The sequence below is a fragment of the Aulonocara sp. 'chitande type north' Nkhata Bay genome, linkage group LG20 (genome assembly GCF_057382095.1).
Source record: "Aulonocara sp. 'chitande type north' Nkhata Bay isolate Kocher_YH1m ecotype deep benthic linkage group LG20, A_spYH_male_GT1.1, whole genome shotgun sequence".
Taxonomy (NCBI): domain Eukaryota; kingdom Metazoa; phylum Chordata; class Actinopteri; order Cichliformes; family Cichlidae; genus Aulonocara; species Aulonocara sp. 'chitande type north' Nkhata Bay.
In genome coordinates this window covers 30884375-30906990 of record NC_141363.1, presented here as the reverse complement: position 1 = coordinate 30906990, position 22616 = coordinate 30884375, and positions in this window count along the sequence as shown.

Here is a 22616-nt window from a genome sequence, read left to right as displayed (position 1 = left end):
CAGGAAGGCATCAAACACAAAACCATCCAGTCAGACTTCGGGGGCCATCAGGAGCCATATTAGCAGCTAACAAATAGAGAATTCCACTCATTTGCAAGCGGAAATATGCTGTTAGATTGAGCCTTAAGGACATAATTGATAAAGGCCTCAGAGACATGGCAGCGCACAAGGGACCGGCAGAGTTGAGCGAAGCCACATCTTCAGCCTTCTCCCTCGATGCTTTTAGAAAGCATGTTGAAGTTTACAAAGTGATACAGGCGATTTGGAAGTGCGTAGAAAGCCAACAGCCAATAATTAGTAGACAACCTCAGCAAGTGCACAGTGCCGCTGCAGGGATGTGTGTATATCACGATCACAGACTGAGACTAAAAGCAAACAAGAAATTCATTCCCTTCAGGGTCAGTGAATTTGTGTGCAGTTCATTTTGCGGTAAATGTTTTTTTTATTAACCTCTTCAAGTTGCTCACATATTATGCAGGAAGGACATTCTTGGCATGAAGGCTGCTCCGAGAGGAATTCAGGTAAACATCATTCATCATCATTCCTTATTAAATTTTGCTTATAAAACCCAATTACCAATAGGAAGGGGCTGGGAGGGGGACGTAGATAAAAGAAAAACAGGTTAGAGAGGGATATTTCAAGTTCGAAAAGAACAAACAAATTGTACAAACTCAATAGTGGAATTTATTTTTTTCCCCTTTCTTACTTCAGGGATACCGTATAAATCAAGTTGAGGCATTGATGCCATTTTCCTTGCTTCCACTATTTATTATTTAATTATTCATCATGTTTTGAGGGGGGAAACGGCATGCTGATATGGGAGCGAGCTCTAATTTTGAAAAGCAGTACTTGCCAGCATTCAGCAGCAACCCAATTCCCTATGCTCTGTGTACATGATGCAAAACCTGTAACTGGTTTTGATTTTCATACATTAAAATACAGCCTGGGGCCAAACTATACCACTAGCCAGTCAGTTGGATGTGGTTGTTCTTACTTATTTAAGAAAAGAGCTTTATTTCCATTCAGTGATCACCGGGGAGGCTCTCCAGGATGCGCTCTGATCTCCTTCTTCATCTGACAGAGGGAGGGAGGGGAGTGTGTGAGATGGACACTGAAGCTGTCTTATTAGTGCTTAACTTTCCTGCTTAGGGCTCCAGATTGACATTATAAAAAAATAGAAAAGTGTTCATGAAGGCTGCACCATAAACAGTGGCAGTGATAAATATCTGCTGTCAGTTGCAACATGACTCACTTGTCTGACTCTTAGCTTTACTGCACACAAAGGAGGCACGAGCAGAGCAACCATACACTGCTGTGAAATCTTTATCAGATTACAGATAATAGATGCACTCTATGAAATAGCTTATATTACCAGAGAGTGAGCTGAAGCGGAACACGGTTCTGCACCAAATAGTGAATAATGACCATAATTTTACAAAATCACAAACAAACATTGATACAGGTAAAAGGCCATACACGACCTCATTACTCGTTTTGTGTGGATTTCAGTTGCTTTCTCCTTCCCCTGTGTTCACCACAGTTCTGCCCGTGCACCAGCTAGGGTGAGGTTCATTTTGGAGTTCACTGAAGTGGATGGAGGATACAAGTCTAGTCCACAGCGAGATTAATATGGGGTCTGTTTATAATATGGCTAATTTCAGAACAGGAGAGATCAGAATCATAATATCATATTATTATTATTTCTATTGTTAATCGGGATTATTTGACATGACATCAGATGTGGGAAAGAGTGGCTTTGTTTTTTAATTGAGTGGTTTTCCTTGAATTTGTTTAGAAATGAGCAAAATAAATAAACCTGCAAATATAAGCTGACCTAAACCTGCCACAGGAACTTCACATTTTTACAGAACAGGAGGAGAAGCATTAAGAGAGCGTTACTTGCAAACTAGAACAGCATAATAATCATTTTTAACTTTATTATCTTGGAGTAATAATTGTTGGACAGGCAAAATTGTACTAGAAATGAAAATTAGATTCATTGCACAGCCTGCCATTATATCTATACACTTTCTGGAGCAAATCTTCATTAACACAAATATCTAATCAGCTAATCACATCTCAGGGACTCCATGATTTTATTTATGTAGATATGGTCAAGATAACCTGCTGAAGTTCAAACTGAGCATCAGAATGGGGAAGAAAGGTGACTTAAGATTATTTGAACATGGTACGGTTGATGATGTCAAAAGTGTTGACCTGAGTATTTGACTAACTGCTGATCTACTGGGATTTTCCCAAATAACCAACAACTAGGATTTACAGAGAATGGTCCCAGAATTTGGCTTAAACAACACGAAAGCTTGAATCCATTACACCCCCCAGCAAGAGGCTGGTGGGTGGTTTAATGGTGTGGGGATATTTTTGTGACACACTGTCACAAGCACCAACTGAGCATTTCTAAACACCATAGCCTATCTGAGTTTGTTGCTGGCCACGTCCATTACTTTAGAATCACGGTGTACTGCTTGTAGCAGAATAATGTCCCAAGCTCTAATCAGCTCAAAGTGGTTTCTTGAACATGACAATGAGTTTCCTGTACTCAAATAGCCTCCACGGTCACCAGATCTCAATCCACTAGAGCCTCCTTGGCATGTGGTGGAATGGGAGACTGTCATTATGAATGTGCAGCCAACAAATCTGCAGCAACTGTGTGATGCTATCATATCAATATGGACGAAAATCTCTGACGAATGTTTGTGATTATCTATGCCAATTAAGGCATTTCCGAAGCCAAAAGGGCGTCCGGTGAAGGTGTAACTAACGAAGTGATCACGGTGTTTAGTTAAGGAGATTTGCATTTGTAAATCAAAAAGAAAAATAATATAACTGGAAAAATTAGTGGGCAAATTATAGGATAGGATAACATTTGTTAGATTAAGCCTGGATGTCAAGCATGTCAGCCTAAAGACATGCAAATGAAATCAGGGGGATTAATGACTCTAAATTACCCATAGATTTAAGTGTGGCTTATTAAATGAGTCAGTGATCACTCTGAAATCTGTCCAGGTTGTTTTTCTTCCTTTACTCCAATGAATGGCGTAAAGGACTCCCCAGGCCCTGACTACAGAATGACAAGTTAGAGAAATTGAATTAATTTTGTGTAGTTTCACATCACAGTTCATATATTATGATATATTTACACTTAATTCATATGCAGCTTAAACCACAGTATTTTAATCACTAAAAACAGCCAAGCCCCTTACAGAGCTCCGCTTTGGCAATGCTTACATCTATCTTGTGATGAATTCTTCCTCTCTCACTGCTGCCAGGATGAGTTCTGTTCAATCTAGATCAGTCAATAATGCTGTCTTTTGGGACACAAAGGACAAGAAATTCTTGCTAGCTTCCTAATGTCAATCCGTGGGTTGTTAATCTTCAGGGGTCACTGCAGTCAGTGCTCTAAGGCAATGGTGATAAGGCACTAATATGTTCTTTAGGTCACAATCCACTTTTGTCTGCAGTCTTATTCGTTTGCTGACTACACACGAGTTTGTGGCCATAGGTAAGTGCATCAACATGACAAATGTAACAAAAACGTATTTTCAGTGCAAGATAAACAATCCCTGCAGTTCACAGAACCCACAAATTAAGTTGCAGCAGAGAGTCATAGGTGCCATTTGGGCTGTGCACTAGTAGAAGATTAGATAAGAGCCAGTGCTTTGTGGCTTCTTGTTGAAACATCAGACCTAAACTATCTGGAATTTGTGCTAAATGAATCTGATAAAATTAACTGAGAGGCAGCAAAGGAAAGCCTTGTTTTGCCCTGCAGGTGGGGCTCTCCATAAAGATGTGACATCATGTGAAAATTATGACTAGGCATAACCCTGCAGCTGTCAGCTTTACACAAAACCATTGAGTTCAAGCAAGCATACATGTTTGAAACAGACCCAGAACAAGGAGGGACTCCTGCAGAAATGACTACAGTACACAGTGTGCAATGCTTTCATGCCATAGTAGTGCCATTCATATTTCACATGTATATCATCAGATAATGCTAAAGAGATAAACAAACAAAAAAAACCCAACAACATAAAAATGTTTCCTTTTGAGACACATTCACGTGAAAAAGAAAGCGTTAATGGGATTCTCTGTAATCTTCGTTTACTTAGTTTACAAAGTTGCATGTGAACAAACCCAGAGTCCTTTGGATATTTGAAACCAAAGCGGAGATGTGTGCCCGTGATGCACAGCGCCACATTTGGCAGAAACCAAGCACAGCATATCAGCACAAAAACTTATACATACAGCCTATCATGCACAGTAGCGGAGTGGTGATGATTTAGGCTGGTTTTAAAGCCACAGGACGTGTGCACCTTGTAGTCATGGAATTGACCATGAACTATATATAACCATATATAGAGAGAATTTTAGAGTCAATTCATCTGCAACAGAACCATGATCCCTAGCACGTCAGCACATCAGGATGGCTGAAAAAGAAAAAAAATCTAATTGTATAGCAATGGTCCAAAGGCCAGACCTTAACCTGACTGAAATACTTTGGCAGGACCTGAAGACAGCTGTGCATAAACCTGCAAACCCTTTAATAAACTAAAGCAACACTGTAAAGGAAAGTGAGCTATAACTAGTCCACAATGATGTGAGAGGTTGATAATGTCATACAGAAAATAACTACTTTACACTTTTGTTGCCAAAAGTAGTTCTAAAAGCTACTGAATAATTAGTATAATTTTTTATGACTTAATAGAGCTCTATTTTTATGACTGTGCATCCAGCCTTTGTTTATTTTATTCAAAAGATGATATTTATATATATATATATATATACACAATAATTTTAAATCCTACAATTATTTATAACCTGCATAGTTCCCATTTCTGTATAACTGTATATCTCAGATTTCTGTAAAGTTTTTTTATTTCATATTTATATTTTGTTCATAGCCTGTACATAGCTTGTACTCACTATAGCCTGTACATACTTATAGTTATAGAATATTCATAACATACTTCATACCGTGTACATTATAACATACCATAATAGACCCATTTCTGTAATATATCTATATTATTGCTAATATATATTGTAATATATCTATATCATGGCTAAAGCACTTCTGGATGGATGCAAACTGCATTTCGTTGCCCTGTACCTGTGACATGTGCAATGACAATAAAGTTGAATTCTATTCTATTCTATATTTAGCGTTGCAAAATCTTAACACTAAAACACTATTGGGGGTGCACTGACATAAAAAAAAGAAAGTAATCCACTTGGACTTTGGTTACTTAAACGGTTGGAGTACATGTAGACTCTTGTCTTTGCATTGGCAACCAACAACAGAATATTTGGCACTCTTTGCTCATGGCTGAGAAATTTTAAGAGCAGAAGCAGCTCTAGCGAGGGAATAATGATGGATTGTAAGGCAGCTGCTCTCCATTCGAAGGCGTGCCAATAACTAGCTGCTAATCAGGCTTGATACAGATGTGTTATGTGTTGATACAGAGAAAATACAGGAGAAAGCCTGGACTACAATCAAGGCATTTAAGGCAGTTTCTGGGGGAGAGAAGTGGGTGTTTTTACCTTTTTTTCCACTTTGAAAATGCATGAAATCTAAACAATATATACGCAAAAATAAAATTAAAAACCCCACAACTAATCTGGGCACTTTAACATAGCAGCACAGCTTTGGCTTACATTTATATGAATATGAAATATTAATGATTTTTTATATTGACTAAACTTTTGAGGGGCACATTATAACCCTAACAGAAATAAAGAAACAGTCTCTGAGTTAACAGGCTGCAAAAACATTTTCTGTTTTAAATTACCTGCAAAGTCCAAGAATTTATGACTGACCAAAAAACACTTATAATTCCAGATAGGATGACGTACACTAGAGGACATTTAGCTTCAGACACCTGATGAATTATAAAGTGAGAAACTCATGAAAATGTACAGTATTAATGACTCACTGCTTTTCAGAGAAGCCATCAAGTCTTCTACGGTTCATGACAAAATTACGAGTGGAAATTTACCAAAGACGTGCTGAGAGGCCGCTTCTTTTTCTTGGCTTCAAAGAGGATTATCTGATGCTCTTTGGCAAAATATAAAGTAGCGCTATGATCAATGTGAGTTAATTAAATCTTTGTTTACTTGGGGCCATAAACATGATTAATCTATATTTTGTTTCGGAGAATATCCAGTGAGCTTTTATCCACAGGATACAGCTAAAGTTTCCCTCTGAGTAACCTAGATTGACTACCTCTCATAAATGCCAGACACACTGGGATTGAAGTAGGATTGGCAGCCTTTTAGAATTCCTTCATTTTCATTTCCCTGCACAGCAGCAACATGCAGAGCACATATGCTGCCAAGAAGCCTTTGCAACAACAACGAAATATCTTAAGAATCCTCCAACCTTGATTCAAACACTTCCTCTATTTGAATGCTTCAAGCAGCAAGCATAATAGTCTTATAGCTTTTAAAAAGCTAATAAGCCACCGTATGCAATAAGCCACTTTGTTTGTTGAAAACTCGCCAAGTGGCAAAAAAGCAGCTGCTATCTCTGCAGTCTCAAGGGGCTAGTTAATTTTAGAAAGATAATCTCCTGCAATATGCTGAGGGATTAAGACGTTAAAAGTCCCAACATGGAAAGACGATAAGACTGTATAGTCATGGACTGTGAGAGTCATCCAGTGTATTTTAGCGAATAGAAAACTATGTTATTGTGCTAATCAGCATGCAGATCAGGAAAAACAAACACCAGTTGTTCAATTACATGTCTGTGTAATTTGCGACTACCCCTCTCTGTCTGTGAGTCACAAATGATGATGACGATGATGGCAGTTCATCTTTGGCTATTACTATTGTCTCCCAAAGCTGAACTGCAGTACTTTCTCAAGAGATTACCTGCAGGAGAGGAATGCTACACTAAAGCAGGGGATGCACTCTCTTTGGCTTAATCAATGTCATTTGCATATTTAGAATAAAAACTAATCCTCATCAAAGTGAGGTTCTCCACCTGAGGCCCTTTCTTGTCCTTTCCAAGCAATCCTTCTCTTATTAAATGATCCCTTGACGATATTCACCTTGCCAGAGAGAACAAAGCACACTCACACAGTGTGCAGAGGGAGGGGATACTACAGGGATGTTTGGACTCAGTATGAAAGCATGATGTGATGCAGAGAATAAAGACCTGGGGTATGCTGAGATGAATGCTAGAGAGAGTAGTGCAGCCGCGCTACAATGCTGTTTGGGTTTGGAAGTCAACCAAACAGTAAGTTCCAGGTGAATAACAATGTCTAGATTTGCAGGAATCAGGTTCAAAGACTGTGGGACTACAGCTAGCACAGCCAGGCCACCCACTTGCGTCTTGGGATGTGGCCAAGGTTTTTTTTTTTTCTTTTCTCCTTTCTTCAGAGCACAGCCAGGGGTGACATTCAGGCTTCCCCTGCTGCTTCTCAGCTGTGCTTGTAGGAAACGCGTCACACACAGGGCACAAATATGCAAGTAAATACACCTGAAGCAAACCTACGGATAGGAGAGCCATTTCTCCATCAGAGGGATTTGTGTCACATTAGAGGGTTGCTGAGCAAAAAAGAACTGGGTTTCAAAAGATCCCCTAAGGCCTCGTATTGAGGAGACAACCTCTTCCCTCTCAAGGGCTCCATTCTATATAAGATAAGCAAATTTACACTGGCAGACAAACGTGACTTTTTGCTGGTGCAGGAAGCGCTTAGGAGGAGGTATCATAGGTGGGCAAAGCTGATAAGATGACAGCTGGGATTGGAGAGCCTGGAAAACCAGCATGAAAAAGAGATGCCGAGAGGTTGGATTCCTCCAGGCCTTTTCATTTCAAAACATCCTTTATGTAAAGATCCATAAACCATCTGAGGTTTTAGGAGTCATAACCTGCCAGTCCACAGACTGATGCTCCTCTTCAAGCTTATTTCTTTATGGTAAAATCCACCCCAGGGTGCTGTTTGGCTGAGGTTTTTTTTTCCTGGCTGAGGTTCATAAGATTCTCACCCTGTTTATTGGCTGTCAAATGGATTACAGACTCATTATCAACAGGCCTCTGCGTGGCCACACAGGCCTGTTGTTTAAATCACATTTCCACTGTGTCAGCTACAACACTGAATTCCATGGCCGGGGAGTATCAAAGGGTGTGCGTTTTGGGGTTTTTTGTGTATGTGAGTGTGTACAGAACACAGTCTAAACAAAGTGGCTACACTAAAGGCATGGCTGATCCAGTTTAACACCATGTCTCACTTCTAAAGTTGGAGCAAAGTGACTAGCCACTGAGTTTACCACCCAGACTTTAATTTCAGGACAATGGTAGGGAATGACCCGTGAATCCACTGCAGCAGTATATTCAGTGTTATTTAAAAAGAAAAGGCTTTAAGGCCACCGCTTTTTTCTACTTCATTTTTCTTTTTGCTGCTCTGGCTGTGGTGTTGCACTAAACTTAGATACTCGTGTCTGCTGCAGCGTGCTGTGGTGAGGTTTGTTGGTGTGATGTAATGTGATGTGATGCTCTTTGAAGGTCCAGGGCTCAACGATGCCATATATGAGACAATTTAACATCTCTAGCCATTATGAATTTACCTGCAAAAGGTGATGGGAAAAGAAAGTAGTGTTATTCAGCTTGGAAATGACAGCATTGGCCAGAGTCTCTCTAAATCAGATTGATGATCCATTTTTCCTGCCCCGGGGCCACAGTAATGTAAGGGCCTGGGATCCACCGAGGCTGCAAAGAGACAGATGGGACCTTGTCTGCTATGACCTTGCTGAGCTAATATTTCTCCCAGGCCTTGTCTGTTGCCTCATCATTAAAGGTGCCATGGCTATTAACATTGGGAGAATACTTCAAAGACGCTGTTTACTTGGACAAGACACAAACCAGGTGAGGAAAATATCATCCGCAGAGTAACAAGGCAAAGAAGGATTGCTTGATAAATGGCAAGTGTCGTGCATTGCTGTGCAGTATACCTATTTACACATAACTCATATGCAGTACATCACAGCTGACAGTATTCCTGAATGGAGTAGTTGAAGAAAAACTTTAATATATATTAATTATAAATTGTGATTTTTCTGGGAAAAATGTCTCTTATGTTAGAGAATTTTCTTAATGATTTCCAAATCTTGGGGTTGGAACAGCTGGCGCATAATTACACAAAACAACTTTTAGAGTATTTAGAAGTTTGTAGACCGCATTCCTATTTTTCTCACCCAACACATTAAAAAAGGATAATAAGCAGAGTAGGAGACACCAGTTTAGTGAGACTTAACAATGCATATAAAACATAAATATATATTTTTTAAGTTTTTATTTGTCCATGTGGTCAGAAGCAATATCATTGGTTGCAGGATTAATTGCTGTCCTTGTCCCTGAAGATATTTCTCATGACCCTGGGTTATAATAATTGCCTCGAAGAGAAAAATTGGTATAATAATAATAATAACGAATTACTTATTTACATATTTATCACCTTTAACAACGAACAAAAAAAAATAAAGACAAAATTCATGAAATTAAGGGCAAAGCAGAGCAACAAGAAGAGATAAAAATGATTTAAAAAATACAGCCAACAAGTTTTAAAACAAATAACAGTAATAATGCTAACAATAAAATGCAATAACAACATAACTGTAACAAAGCAATAAAAAAATGTCACATCAAAGCAAATCTATAAAAAATGCCTCCCTGATGATAATTTTTGACAAATATGTATTCACGCATCAATAGTAATGGTCTACTTTAAAGATGACTATCACAGTACAGATTTTGTTTAATCGTACCTGAAACAAGTTGTGTGTTATCGAAATTAAATGAAACTAAATGTTCTCAAAACTCAAACATCTCTACTCTATTCAAAACCTCAAAAAGCCACAGTGGTGAGGCCATTCATAAACACTTCCTTTCATTCCCATCCACTAATGAAACCAAAGACAGGACAAAACATGGCAGTCAGTGAATCCTGAATATGAAACTGCTACCAAAGCCAACCAAAAGCTGGACCAAGAATCATATAGGTAAATATATAGGTAAGTGTACTGTTTTTTTCTGGACTACCTGTATGCACATGGTTTTTTCAGTGTTGTTTATTGTGTCGGCACATCATTTATGAAGCTGCTATGTTGTAAAACTGCAGTTTTCATGTGTCTTTGACTACTGAAATAAAATTTATGGATTGCTCCATATAGGAAAAGGGTGGAGTCCCCACTCCGGGTCAGGGATGAGTTCCTGCCCCAAGTGGAGGAGTTCAAGTATCTCGGGGTCTTGTTCGCGAGTGATGGGAGAAGGGAGCCGGAGATCGACAGACGGGTTGGTGCTGCAGCCGCAGTGATGCGGACGCTGCACCTGTCCGTCGTGGTGAAGAGAGAGCTGAGTGTAAAAACAAAGCTCTCAATTTACCGGTCGATCTACGTCCCTACCCTCACCTATGGTCACGAGCTGTGGGTAGTGACCGAAAGAACGAGATCGCGGATACAAGCGGCGGAAATTAGCTTCCTCCGAAGGGTGGCTGGCCTCTCCCTTAGAGATAGGGTGAGAAGTCCAGGCATCCGGGAGGGGCTCAGAGTAGAGCCGCTGCTCCTCCACATCGAAAGGAGCCAGCTGAGGTGGTTCGGGCATCTGACAAGGATGCCTCCTGGGCGAGGTGTTCCGGGCATGTCCCACCGGGAGGAGGCCCCGGGGCAGACCCAGGACACACTGGAGAGATTATATCTCTCGGCTGGCCTGGGAACGCCTTGGTGTTCCCCCGGATAAGCTAGAGGAGGTGGCTGGGGAGAGGGAGGTCTGGGCTTTTCTGCTTAGGCTGCTGCCCCGCAACCCGGCCCCGGATAAAGCGGAAGAAGATGGATGGATGGATGGATTGCTCCCCAATTGGGTTTTTTAATTATTGCCCAAATAAATGCCATTTAGGTATTTCCTAAATGGTTCCAGAGTGATAAGATCTGTTTCTAGATGGACATAATTCCATGTTTTTTAGGCTCTCTGTGACACGGGGGAACGCTAGCTGTGTTTCAACAATAATAATCACTCACACCTGTGAAAGACTGTTTCTATGGTAACTATTAGTGAGACCTGGAAACAATAAAATCATTAGAGATGGCAAAACTCCCCTCAGAAAGCAACAAGGATGTTGTCTGTTGTTTCTTTTGCCACATGAACATTACAAATAGGCAGAATCTCTGCAATTCACTGAAATTTTATGTTATTGGACGTTTGTTGACCTTATTCATGAATTTTCCTGGTCAAGTTTTTTTTGTTATACTTTTAAATTCAATTGTCTGGAGATAAGGAATATGATGTGATTCCTAAGTCTTCCATGTTCTTTAGCTTAAAATACTGTCCTAACTGGTCTAAGAGTTGGAGTAAACTAACTTTTCTCAAGACTGTAAAGAACAAGAAAACTTTTAAATCCACGCAGACATTTATCTGAAGTCTGACTTTTCATTAGAGCTAACCCATAGTCTATTATTTGTTTTCATTTCACTTTCACCGACCATTAATCGCCAAGTCACATTCAGCCTCCTCATGGCAGCATGTAAGCTACATAAAGTTTATTTTATCATGAATTAATTACAGAAAATGCCTCGGAAAAAAAAAAATCTACTGACGTTAGGAATAAATTGCAATGCCACAGTCAGACCAGGAAATATGGTCTAGGAAGCAATCCAGTGGGTCACTGTTACTCACCGCCAGCCAGTAAAAGAGAGAGATAAGGAAATAATCAAAACAGGCGAGGGACTACTTCAGCCAGACTGCACTGACAGATGGGTTCCTACTTTTATTCTTTGGTTACCCTCCTCTCTTATTTTATCCAAACCAACCAATGCGTGTTTGATATCTGCTGGCTTTTGCAGAATATTTTGTCTTTTATAACCTTTCAGCTACTTTAGAGCTTAGTCCACAATAAAGCAAAATAACACTCCGCAAGCCCAAACTCCCTTATCTCCAGTTTCTTATCTCTCATTAGCTTTAGCCTGTGATGAATTTTGGGGCTTTACAGGGGAGCGATTATCTATTGAAATATGGTTTCATTTTGGAAAGACTTTATCAGCAAAGCTATTTAAATGTTTATAATGAAGAACACTGTAAATCCCCCAAGTGCCCCCGTACAGCAGAGTATACACAGCACAACAGTACGCAGCAGGTGGTAATCATTGTGTAATCACTCAAACAACAGTACACACTGAGGCCCCCGAGCCTCCAGCCACTCCCCAGGCAGCCCAGCCCCTGATATTTGCTGGGCGTGTGATTTGTTCTGGGATCTAAGCAATAAGTAAAGCTTCCTCGTGGCCTTGTAGCCAGATTGAATTGCAAAAAACATGTTGCACCTGGTGCAGCAAGAATGGGAAAGAGAAGCAGCAACACTGTCTGTATTCACTATCTGATGGCTGCAACCTTATTGAAAATCTGATAATGATATTTGGTGAGCTTAATGGTTTCCCTCTGCAGGCGACAATCAGTCTCACTCAATCCTGTTTTCGTACCCACCGCTCCCCATCCCCCCTTCTCTTTTTCATCTTCTGCCTCACTTTCACAGCGTGCGGCTGACAGAGAAGCATGATATATGGCTGCATCTCTCCGTTTTAGAACCCACAGCAGCACGTCATTTTTCCCATACATTTTGTTTTTCAACTTGAATTAGCGTCTGCTTTAGTGAATAATCAATGGGAATCACTGCAGGTGATCAACGCCAGTCTGTCCTCTCGTTATGTCTATTCTGTGGCTCCACTGTGCCTCTGATTCAGCTGCTGAACAGCATAACTGAAGCAGGTAAGGGCTCTTTGTCCAGCCCAAGGTCACTTCAGCCAGAAAGGTTGGTTGTTGTAGCACCTGCTTGAAAAAAGAAATATAGAAAATGTATGATGCCAGTACAGGTTATATACTCCCCTCCACCCAACACCACCCAACATGAAGGCGTAATGACCCATTTGCCCACCGGCAACATTAAACTTTCATCAAATGCGTTCTAATGGAGTCATACATACTTTACCGAAAGACAGCAGGCTACATCCAGAGTCATATCTATCTGCTGCCGCGGCTCACTTTCGCAGCAGACGTTTTATTAACAGTTCCTCCAGAAGCACGAAGCCTGCATCACTTCCTCTGGAATACCTGAAGGCTTTCAAGCCACATTGGCATTTTCACTGTAACACATTTGCAATAATTAACAGAGCTAACTTTCTTATTGTGATTAATAATAGAGTAGAAGATACCATTATTGAGCCACACATTAAATTGCACTCATTAAATTGACTTCCCTGAATGTACCAACTCAGACTACTAAGCAGGACTGTGGAAAGGTCAATGTGATCGTTATATAATTTAGCTGGAGAACAATTATGAAATGGTCTAATAAGAGTGATTTCTAATGAGCGATGTGAGCAATGTGAGAGTGACACCCCTTCGTCGGTGCAGCTAATCTATCTCATTGTCAAAATGTGAACATCCATTTCAGGATTACTCTCCCTTTAGCTGTTTGTGGTACCTACACTGAGACTGCTAAAGCAACTCAATTATAGTTTTGTTTCTTTATACTAAGCCAAAATAGAGAATTTTTAATTCCATTGAATGCCATTTTATATTGCTTATTTCTTTACAGATTAACACCTTGGATTTTAAAATATGTGAGTGCTTAAAAAATTCTTGTTTATGCTTCTAGAAATTAATCAGTGGGTTCAAAAAACTATTTGGCTTGTAAAACCGTAGAAATAAGTGCCGTCAGGTGCTTTTGTCACTGGTGTGTAGATTTCTTTACAGAAGCCTGAAACCCTGTATAAACAGTCTAATAATCATCTAACATGCATATATTATGTGGGTTTTAAGAGCCATTTTCTGCATGATAAGTGCTTTTAATTCTCCTTCTGTGAGTATTTTTTGAAAACAAACCCCTAAAACAAGACAGACTCACATAACATATTCATTGTCTTTTCGCATCTTGTTTTTTTTTTTTTTAAAGTAATTGATTTCCATGCAAAATGCACAAAGTAACTCTGAATAAAAGAACCTTTCTAAAGTTTTGACACCTCATCTGCTTTGCTACAAATTAAGTCCAAATTCAGTATTTTCCCTCCTGTGCACGGAAATACTTCTGAACCAGGGCAAAGTTGGAAATGGTTGCAGATGACCAACTATCTATTCTGCTAGCTTCAGCACTCAATAGCTCTGTGATTAAAGCCAGTCCATTTTATCGATTGAAGTGGAAGGAGAAAAAAAACCCAGAACCTTTCAACATTTCAGTCTCCACTTCTCCATCTGTAAAAGTGGTGGAAAACCTTGACCATGTCCAGGCAATTTGGTCGGAGAGGGCCTCTCCTGTTGCACTCAGTGACTCTGGCCATGCTCTGTTACCTCATCTCATCAGCTGGGAAAGTATTTGTGCTTGTAGCTCCAGAGAAGGCGGCCACGAGTTAAATTGAGTTACCTGTTCGGAGATGGTTTCATTTTCCACGGATGGCCCCGGAGAGCCTTGATGGAACTGCTAACTGCTCATCACCCTTCATGTCCTCCAGTGTCTGTCTGAGCAGAGAGCAGCGACATGGCGACATCAGCAGCGTGGCTCAGGTGGCACGGACAGCTGGCCGCAGGATCCATCACACTAGCTCAACTGTGGAGTGCAGTCAGATAAATCTGCTCCAAATAAACATTGCTGTTTCCATCTTTCACTGACGTGAAGCAACATTCTACTTCTCCACTTGCCATCTCTTTTCTTAATAAGCGAACACAAGCTGCGGTCTGATGAAGCCCCGGCGTTTCTCAACTTCACTCATTCATTACAGAACAGAAGTGGTCATGCATGAGAACACACGCATACATGCAATCAGACATTTTAGATAAGTGGGCAGCGGATTCCCTCAGTAATGAGATAATGATTAATTCTATGGCTGTGATTTATATGAGAGGTCTATATTATGTAGGTTAATCCTCATTGATTTGGGTATAATGGATTTTCTAAGATATGTCAATCTCTCATAAGTGATATTGAAGGGTAAAAGGCTAGAGGCCTGACTCATGTCCTGTCTGTCTGGGTTGATAACCAAGGGGCTGGAGATGAAAGGCGGAGAGGAAAGGTGTAAAGAACTGATGTATGGAGATAAAAGTTGAGAGGATAAACGAAAGGCGAGAAATAAACGATGAGAGGGGATGAGGCAAGAAGTGAAGGAATGGAACAGAAGGAAGGTTTGCCAGGAGAGCGGGGAGGAGGGGGGGCAAGCGGAGATATGGAAACTGAGGAGAGAAACAAGAGATGACAGAAACAGGAAAAAAGAAGGGGATGAGAGGATAACAGATAAAAGAGCAGAGGATGAGCAGAGAGCCAGCCACCCCACAGTCACGTCACACAATTTACTATGTTCTGGCCCATAATGTTTTATAGCACAATCATTGATAGCACAGTAGTCAGTAGCGATCTCATTTCACAACCCATATCCTTCAGTAATGTGAACACAAAGGGAGAAGCAGAGCTATTAGCAGTGTCCAGTAGTCATCCGCTGCTACTCATGCATAATTGGCTTTCATGGAAGGAAGCAAGAAAGGGTAAACAGCAAGCAATCATATTAACTCCTGCGAATCCTAATTGAAATCCGTTAACAATCAACAGAGATAATAGAGGCTGAGGAGACATGGGCAGTTCACACCCCGAGCCCTCTGTCTGCTCTTCATATACTGATACGCATCAAGACGTGTTATTATGATAGTTACGCTTGTACTCGACGGTCGTGTAAACACCAAACATCTGAGCATGAAAGCAGTGAGGTGAGATTTCACCTCAGTGAGGGATAATTTTTCAAATTTAAGTTTGTTCTCTTTTCCGCCCGCCTCACGCTCTGCAAGATTCAAGCGGGTTTAAAAATCGAACGATGTCCAGAACTGTCAGTGTTTTTTTTTTAATGCAATCAACAAAATTGCACTATTAAAACAAGATCAATATTAATTTCATAACTGTCTGTTAAATACGGAGCCAAAGCAGGCACACAGTAATTTAGCTTAGCATAAAAAAAGCGCTGGAAGCACTGGGAGCCAGCAAGGCTAGATTACCACCTTGTTTTATCAAGTTATCCATCATGCGTTTAATATGTGCAGCTTGGATATGAAGTAAACAATATGCTAAATGAATTAAATGAGTGAGTTTCCACAAGGCAAGGCTAGTAATTTTTCACCATTAAACTGAGCTAACTGTTGCTGATTCAGGCAACATGCACGAAATATACACAAGACAGTCACTATCCAGAACTGAACCAATACATAAAGGCTGCTTTGACTGCATCATTATTAAAGTACTGTGTGTCTTCTAGCAAGTTTTATTCAGTGTTATCATGTAAATGCTACAGATTAATGCTTTCAATCAATGTTATTTAATTTGTAGAAGTGTTAATTCTAATAAGAAAACATAACAAAAATACTGTAACTGGAATGTTAAAGTCTTAAACCACTAGATGGGGTGCTTGTCTCTTCACAGTTACAGTCACTTTATGCAAGAGACTGGATGAATGAAGAACATTTCAAAGTGGAGATAGTCATGTTGTGCCTAAGTATGCTGTTTGTGATTCAGATTATGCAACGTGAAACAAAAAAAAACTCACCAGGTTGTGGGAGCTTTGAGTAAGATATTCTTGAATAATGCACTGCAATCACAGTGAACACAGAACATATGGAGCATCTGAGCAGCTCCTCGTGACAAGCAAACAGTCTCATACTGCCTGCAACTCCTTTTCAGCAAAGAACTCATCCAGACTGCAAATTCGCCCGGGGAAAGAAAAGAAATAAAATGCAACGCTCCAAATCTTTACCCAGGCACTGACTCATTTATATTTGAGAACCTGGCTGCCAGCCATGCTAACAAAAAGCTGTTGAAAGACACTGAACAAGGGTGCACCTATTCAGGTTCAAAGGTTCACAACTGGCACACAGAGGTAGTGGAAACACTTCATCTGCGGGACTTGGAGGTCATGTCGGACTTTCCTGCGCAATAATGTGAGAGTCAAACCTGCTTTTGTGTCTCAACCTAACATGTCACAATGTCAGTCATTTATTCAGTGATTGACTCTCAGTTTGACATGACTTGTTTCACCTGAGTTTCCTTCACTTTAGCTTGTTTTTCAAATCACATCACCAAATGTTTTGTGATATTAACATATTTTTCATTTAGGACTCACGCTGGAGTGTTTTTCGCTCTGCAGTGTGACATATCCTTCGGAGAGATGTTTTATTTTTGTGTTGTTTGTGTAATGTTGTTTACCTGTGTTCATCTTTCTTTTTGCCTATCTTTGTCAGGTTTTTCTTGAAAGAGATGTTTAATCTCAGCGAGGTTTTTCTGAACCAAGGTATTATTTTTAAGTAAGAGGAAGTATAATAACAAAAGAAGTCTGAAATAGTCTTTTCTACATCCCCGCATGTCTTTAATGTTCAACAAAAATATTCTTCTTACATCTGAGAATTTAAAGCTTTATATTATCGACTCTTAGCGAGCTTTGCAGTTTCTCAAGGGCAAGATAAGAGCAGACGTTTCGCTGTGCACCACTGCGTTTCTTTTTTTCCCCCTTTCCCCCTTCCCTGCAGCAGATGGTAAAGAGAAAAAATCACTTTCTGCTGGGGGCAGGATGCATCTGGGTCAGGGTTTAAGCTTTGAGGTCCACTCTGAACCTGGCTGACTTGACAAGCGTATTTTGCATTGGCTGAGTCCAATCACATATATGAGAAGGAGGGAGGCAGGATTTGCGAAGCAGCTGGATACAAAGATACTGATTAGATTAGGGATTTTACAGAACAGCGGGCTGAAGCAACAGACACCAGCCTGACAACAGACGCACACCGGAACATGCAGAGACAAATAGAGACTCCCAAAAAGATCTGCAGGCAATCTCAAGTGGAAAAAAGGTGGAAGAGATGAAGAAGGTGCTAAAAGTGACATTCCAGGGGACCTCATTCTGTTAAAAGTACACAGACTTTTACTGTATGATGAGAGACATGTCATGGTCCTGGGTCGTGCGACCCAGTGTTTTGTGTTTTAGCCTATTTTGATGTTTATTCTTTGTTTAGGGTCACTAAGGCAGTCCAGCCATTTGTACATATTACCCGTGTATTAAGTCTCCCTTGCCCTTCGTGTGTTTATGTCTGCGTGTCTTATATTGTCAAGTCCATGCTGTCGGTTATGTCATCTCCCCTGTACTACGTCTCCCCGGTTCATGTGTCTTGTCTTATCTCCATGTTTCCTGTTTTACTTTGAAAGTCTGTATTCACGGTCAGTGTATTCAGTTTCACTCCTTCTGTCCTGTCGTTAAGTTCATGTGTGTCAGCTGTGTTCCCATGTGTGGCCACTTCCCCTGATCATCCCTCATGTGTATTTAGTCTCTGTGTTTCATACAGTCTGTCTCGCGTCGTCTGTGTTACCACCTCCTGTGTTCTGTACCTCCAGCCATAGTCTTTCCTTAGTTTTGTCCAGTTTAGGCTTTCTGTTGAGTACTACACGTATGCTGCCCTCATTCTGTTTTTGTTCTTTTCATCAGCCATAATAAAAGGCTCGTTTGTTGGAATCTACTCCTGCATCCTCGTTTGTGTTCGCACCTGGGTCCACCACACACCTTTCCGCACGGTCTGCCTCCGCAGACCGTGACAGTACGACGCGAGCATGCCGGACCCAGCGACACATGACATGGAGATCGTCCGGACAGTGGAGTCGCTATGCGACCGATGGCTGCACTGTCCCAGAGAGGGGGAACGGGAAGAGTTAGCCCGCCAAGTAGGGGTGTGCGTGTCCGTGTTCCCCTGGTTATGGGAGACGCTGCACCCCCTCGTCAGCGACTTTCTCGTCTCCACTCTCCGACTCCGCCCGCAGCAGCAGCGGCCCGGCGAGCGTGAGTCGTCACCAGAGCCATGCTGTTGCGGTGTTACCCCGCTACCTCATGAACCAGTGGCGGTCAGAGTCGGAACGGTGAGGCTCACCACCGACACACACACTTCATCGGCTTCCGCATCTTCGCCATCGCCTGTCTGCACGGAGATGCCCAAGGCTATTGACTTCGGTGAGGAGGAGCGGCAGCAGGTGTTGCGGGCGTATCGGGAGGACGAGCTACGCTGGAAGCCCTGGCTTATCTCCGAGGAGGAGCTTCTGCCAGCCGCCCCGCCTCGGACCGGCCGCCCGTCCTCGCCGCCTCGATCGGACTACACTTCTCCCGCTTCTTATCTGGCGCGGATGTGGTCGGAAGACGAGGAGCCGCTCGCCACAGAAATCCAAGTTCCGTCCGCGTCCACTTCAAGACGGAAGCGGCGTTCACGTCGCCGTCGCTCATCGCTACGGCATGTGTCGCCCTCCACTGAGCTACACGAGGAAGCTGTGGGGGGCATGGATTCCGACCTCGAGGGGCGGCAGCGCGCCGCATGCGCGCAACTGCAGGAGGAGCTACAGGAGGAGCCATGGCTCGCTCCTCACTACGGTGAGATCTTCCGCGGGACACGCCTAGCCCTTGGGGGCCCCCGGAGTTGCCTGGAGCTCCCGCCTGCCGCCCCGCCAACACTCGCCGCCTCAGCCTCTGCGACGCCGCAAGAGGCTCCACTTTCCACGTCAACGGGACCCACGGCCAAGAAGAAACGGCGTTCGCGTCGCCGCCGCATCGCCCGACGCTCGGAGGTTAGTGACGATGTTTTGTGTCCACCTAATCGCTCTGGATGTACTGAGAGCGAGGGGCTCGGAGGGACAATAAATGTCTCAGAGATGAAGACCCCGTGTACCGGTACTGTTAACTCTGTCACCCCCCCAGGCACCGTGTCACAGTCTGTTTTCTCGGAGGCCAGTGAAGAAGCTGTCTTTCCCGTGCCTCTGGCTACTGATATTGAAGGTGTTACTCTTGTGCCTACGTTTTGTATTGGCAATAAAGCTAAGTTTTCTGGTGTTGGGCATGCTGTTTTTGGGGACGCCACACTGCCCTCACAGTACTGTGAACCTGACACTGCCAAACCGGCCATAGGCACTTCGGTTTTGGGGATCAACCCGTGCGATGTTCTGTTAAACCCTGTTATTATGAGTGTGCAGGCTGAGGGGGAGGTTAGGGAGATAGAGGATAGAGAAGACGCTGCACACCCAGGACATGCGTCTTTCGCTAAGGAGGCTTCTTTTAAGACTGTTACGGCATCTGGAGCCTTTTCGAAGACTGTGTCTCAGCCCCTGCTATCCATTGACTATAAATCACGTGAGAAAACGTCTGATCTGACTAGTAATAAGACTGTATTCCCTTTGACTAGCACCCACCTTTTGGGGTCTTTTTTCCCTGTTCCCAAGCCGAATAATGAATGTTCTGCTTATGTAACTAGCCCAGCGCAAGAAGGAACGTCTGGTGTTGATCGGGAAATTGTATGTTATGTTCCGGCGCTAATCGGGCCCCAGGTTCCTCACTCTGCTGATGATTTGACCAGAGTGAGTGCTTTGGGGTCCGACATCAGCAACCGCTCTTCTGCACCAGTCCGCCGGGGCTGGACGAGTATTAAGGGCCTGCCGGGTTTTCCTATGTCTGTGAATGGCATTGTGATTTCTGTTAATACTAAAGTGAAGGTCTGTTTATGTTGTGCTTTCCCCTTATCTAATGACAAGGCTGTATTTTGTGTTTCCAAGACTGTCGGGGGGGGGGGCGCCACGCTAATCATCACAAACCAGCTAGCCCTTTAACCGCACCCCTGGGCCAGGGCCTTTTGACTGCAGTTAATGAACTGGCTGATCTAAGGACAATTCAGCCGGATTGCTCAGAGCCAGTCCACTATGTTTTCTATGCCACGCCAAGTCCATGTGCATCCCACTCACTAGCTTTCTACAGCCGCCTAGTGTGTGGGGCTGAACCCCTCCTTAACTCAGTCTCGCCAACAGGGCTCTTAGACTCCAGTAAGTGTAGTTGTCTCCCATGTGACTGCCAAATTATTGTGTTCAAATCATCTGCACCTAGTCCTGGTTGTGTTATGTGGGTTCATGCATCGAGTCTTGGCCTTAAGAGTCATGCTTCCTGGGACAACATAACTGTCACTTGTGTCACTGAGCCACCTTGCTTCTGGTCTGAAATATTGTTTGAATCGTGCTCCAAGACAGAAGGAGTGTTTAGCTCCCCAAGAAGGGCAACTAAGGACAATTCGGACTGTGTTAAGGACTTAGAGACATCAAGGTCCTTGTCTGTCGTTGCTCCTCTGCTTACATCTGCCAAGGACAGTGTCCGGAGCTTCGTGCTCACTCCCAGGGTGGCTGTGGCGTTACCTGACCTCTCACCTGCGTCTGATCTCCAGGTAGAGGCAGTGGACACCCAGCCAGCACCTGAGCTAGCTCCCACCACCAGGGTCAGGGCAGCCGGAGGTCAGCCATATCCTGCGTTTACACCCCAGGCGGGAATGGCTGCCGTCCGGTTTGTTCCTACACCCAGGTGGGTTCCCAAAGTTATGCCAGTCAGTACACAGCTGAGCTCCGCACCCAGCCTCGGCGCTCAGGTGGGAGCGGTTGTCGCTCTGCAGGTGCCTGCACCGGCTCATGTTTCCATTGGAGGCTCAAGAGAGTCATCGCCACCACGACAGCCTCCTGCTCTGCTCCCTGTCCAGGTGGCAGCCCTGCTCCCGGTCCAGCCAGGGGCCTCCTTAACTGTTCACCCTGCGCCTGCTGCTGGATGCCCGGGTGTGCCTATCCGGCATCCTGCAGCATCCACACCACTTCACGTCATGCCAGCTGGAGGGCCCGAGGAGCCCCTCCGGCCTCATGTCTCGTCAGCTGGAGGGTCCGAGGAGCCCGTTCAGCCTCATGTCTCCGCTGGAGGGTCCGAGGGGCCCGTTCAGCCTCATGTCTCAGCTGGAGGGCCCGAGGGGCGTCTTCGTCTGGTCCGGCCTCATCGGAGTCTTCAGCCTCGTCTGGTCCTGTGTCCACCGGGCCTCGGCCAGTGCGCCTGACACTGCTCCGTCGCCGCTGCCTTCCGCGCGGCCGGCCCCCTGAACTGCTCCGTCGTCTCCTTCGCCGCCACCGCTGCCTTCTGCGCGGCCGGCCTCCGGACCGGCTCTGTCACCTGTGCCGCCCGCCTGGTCGGCCCCCCGACCATGTGACCCGTGTACTCTTGTGCCTGTGGGCTCTGGGTCGGCCCCCTGAACTTTGTTTGGACTTTGGTCTTGTGCTCCTGTGTGTTCTGTTGTTCGTTTTGTTTCCTGTTCTGGTCCCTCCATCCTGGTCCCCCGCCTCCCGCCCTGGGTGGGGTTTTTCTGTTTTTGTTTGGTTTCTCGGTTTTGGGCTGTCGGGAGCCAGCCCTTGAGGGGGGGGGTATTGTCATGGTCCTGGGTCGTGCGACCCAGTGTTTTGTGTTTTAGCCTATTTTGATGTTTATTCTTTGTTTAGGGTCACTAAGGCAGTCCAGCCATTTGTACATATTACCCGTGTATTAAGTCTCCCTTGCCCTTCGTGTGTTTATGTCTGCGTGTCTTATATTGTCAAGTCCATGCTGTCGGTTATGTCATCTCCCCTGTACTACGTCTCCCCGGTTCATGTGTCTTGTCTAATCTCCATGTTTCCTGTTTTACTTTGAAAGTCTGTATTCACGGTCAGTGTATTCAGTTTCACTCCTTCTGTCCTGTCGTTAAGTTCATGTGTGTCAGCTGTGTTCCCATGTGT